Source organism: Salvia splendens, chromosome 11, assembly GCF_004379255.2.
Source record: "Salvia splendens isolate huo1 chromosome 11, SspV2, whole genome shotgun sequence".
In the NCBI taxonomy this organism is placed as follows: Eukaryota; Viridiplantae; Streptophyta; class Magnoliopsida; order Lamiales; family Lamiaceae; genus Salvia; species Salvia splendens.
The window spans coordinates 14,748,266-14,751,356 of record NC_056042.1 but is presented as its reverse complement, the minus strand read 5'-3'; positions in this window follow the sequence as shown (position 1 = coordinate 14,751,356).

Below are 3,091 nucleotides of genomic sequence, written 5' to 3'. Positions count from 1 at the left end.
TCCGCTAAGATAATACTAATTTTCACAACTATGTCTTGAACCCTTTTACTCTTGAATTATAAATGATGATAAGTTGTTGATCTTTGAAGCCTTAAAACCAAATTCAAACTTTCATATCACATGTGGAAAGATGGTCAAAGAAATGAAGTTTGTCAAGGGAAACAAAAGGGGGATATCAATAAGAATGGTCGGAATAAAGGGTAGCCGGGTTGATCAAGTTAGACAATCAAGTTGATCATATGAAAAGAATAAAAAAAAACGAAAGGGCAGGAAATAGTTGTAACATAACCCAGGAAATCAAAAGTAAAAATAATAATAAGCCGAAGGTTATGAGGCTAAAGGTCGAAATCTGACCAAGAGGGAGCACCAAGAAATAAATATCCCAATTCTAATCCAGCGAGTTTAGTCAAATCTTTAGCCTTTCGACTCATGTGATTTTTCTTTAAAAATTTTATATTTAAACTTAGAACCCCTAGGACCCTAACCTAACACGTTACTACCCTTGAGCCTCGTTACAACCCAAAACAAAGACCTTAAGGAACTATCTTGTGTAGTCCGATTCAAAGTATTAAATTTGTGGCAACACCGAGTGAACAGTCCTAACATCTCTGGTGAGAAAGGAGTGACTGAGTGAATCCAACAGTGGTTTTTAAATTGAGCAATCTTGACAAGCTGACACCTTGATCAAGCAAAGGCGAAAGAGAAGGAACACAAGCTACTGACAAATGGATTGACCTCGACCTCGGGTATGATTGTTGGAAAATTATTCGGTCTAATGCATACATGTGAATACGTGTTTTTATCTTAAAGTTTTGTATTTCTTTTCGTTTTCCTTTACTAGTGAAATAAGTAAACCATGCTTGAAATATGCCTTATCTTTTTCTTTTATTTTTCTTTATACTTGAGGACAAGTATGTTTTAAGTGTGAGCAGTTTGATAAGGCTCATTTCATGCCTCGGTTTAAGGGTGAAATACATGCTAGTTGATCGGTTTATCGCGCAAAACAAGTGTTAAATGTGTAGAAATACCACTTAACCAAGGCAGCAAGGCCGAACTGATCAAACAAGTATAAAAGGCGAAAAAATGCCAAGAATCGAGGGAGTTGATCAAGGGGGAGTGATCAAGCAGTTAGGAGGGGACCGCTGGCTTCTAGAAGAAGAACACGTGAGGAAATGAGCTAGATATAGCTCACCATTCTGTTATCAAGGACAACGTTCTAAAAGGGGACACGTGCTGGAATACGAGACGCAAGGACGGAGCTGAGTCACGAATCTGTTACCAAAAAGCGTCGTCATTCTAGAAGAACATCACGTAGCAATCAATGAGTCGCTCACTCTCAGAATGAGCGAATATTCCCTGTCAAGATCGTTATCCAGCTGGTGGCCGAATCGAGCTTATAAGTAGAGGGTGTGCCACCACAAGATGGCATCCGACTTTACTTTCCGTCTAGTTTAGCTTAGCTTAGTTATTTAGCGTAGTTAAGCTCTCTAGCTTAGTTTAGTTCAGCTCTCTAACTTAGTTTAGTTCAGTTCTCTAGCTTAGTTTAAAGGGCGAACGAAAGGGAGCGCTGCAGAATACTCATTTCTGTTAGCGTTATCTTAAGTTTCCCGCTGAGATTTTTCTCAGTTTTTACCTCTTTCTTAGATTCCAAAGAGTTAGCTTAGTTTAACTTTCACGTTGTACTCAGCTTTTAGTTTAATTAAAGTTATTTTCGCTTTTAATCCGCGCATTTACTTTTATGTTATTACCTGCAATTCACTTGATCCAGTAGTTAAATTTCCATTGATCAAGCTAGCTAGTTTAATTCTGTCTAGATTAAAACCAGTAGTTAAAAACTCCCAAGTTAAAGCGTGGCAGTAGCCAACCCCCTGTTCACTACTCACACACTCGACACACCAACTTCTCTGTGGGATCGACCCCGAACTTGTCGCTTTACTGTTAAAGTTGTGCAAAATTAGGAGTTATAAATTACTTGGCAAGGCGGAAAGGGCGAGAGCTAGATTGCATTGATTAAGTGGCAACGACATTTGCTAACTGATCCAATCAGTTCGGTTATCATTCCATATAACTTGATCCGCATTCTATTCGTGTTTTCGACCTCTTTCCAAGTCCTTCCAAAATGGCGCCGTTGCCGGGGAAGCATGGTGTTACTTTATGTTTGTGCGTAGTGCATAGGTGTATATAATTTTGTTTCTCATTTTTTTTTGTTTTTCCAGCTGTTGATGAGAAGGTACCACCAAGGCGATTACTGGAATTATCCCTTGATATACAGAAGAACTAACACTCAGTGGAGAGTCCAGGAAGCCGGCGTTGTCATCACTCGTCGCAGAGCCGCATTAGAAGAAGCAACAGCAGCCACCGAGCAGAAAACACAACCACCACCACCAGAACGAACGGAAGCAGAGATGGCCGTTGTCGCCGACGACTCGGGAATCGGCTCTCTACACGCTCATGATGAGAGAGAGCTCACACATGCCATCGCCGCTACTCCTGGAATGCGGACCATCGCAATCAAATCAGGAATTCTGGCCGTTTTGTCCCATTTCTATGGCCTTTCGAAGGAATGTCCGTATGCTTTCCTGGAAGAATTCTGCAGATACTGTGATATTCAGCCCGTGCCAGCTGGATCCACGTCCGAAGGTAAACAAAAATCAAAGAAGCAAGTGATTCAAGTGTGGACAAAAGGGGCATTGGATGCCAGACTGTCGTAGAAAGGGCAAGGCTACAGGTATACACCAAGCTCTAGTAGTCGAGTCATGTTTGGCTTCGACGTCTATTCATACTTGGGTTATTGACACGGGAGCTACTGATCATATTTGTTTTGATCCTGATTTAATGCAGGTGACAAGGCGGCTATATGATCGTGAGATCGAGGTCCAACTGGGCGACGCTACTAAAGTGGCTGCCATAGCAGTGGGAGACGTTTATTTGAGTTTTAGTAGTGATAGATTTTTGATTTTGAAGAATGTTTTGTTGATACCTTCTTTTAAAAGAAATTTAATTTTTGTTTCTAAATTAGTTTTTGATGGATATTCGATTTCTTTTAATGACAATTGCGTTATTAAGAAATATGGTTCTTATTTCTGTCGTA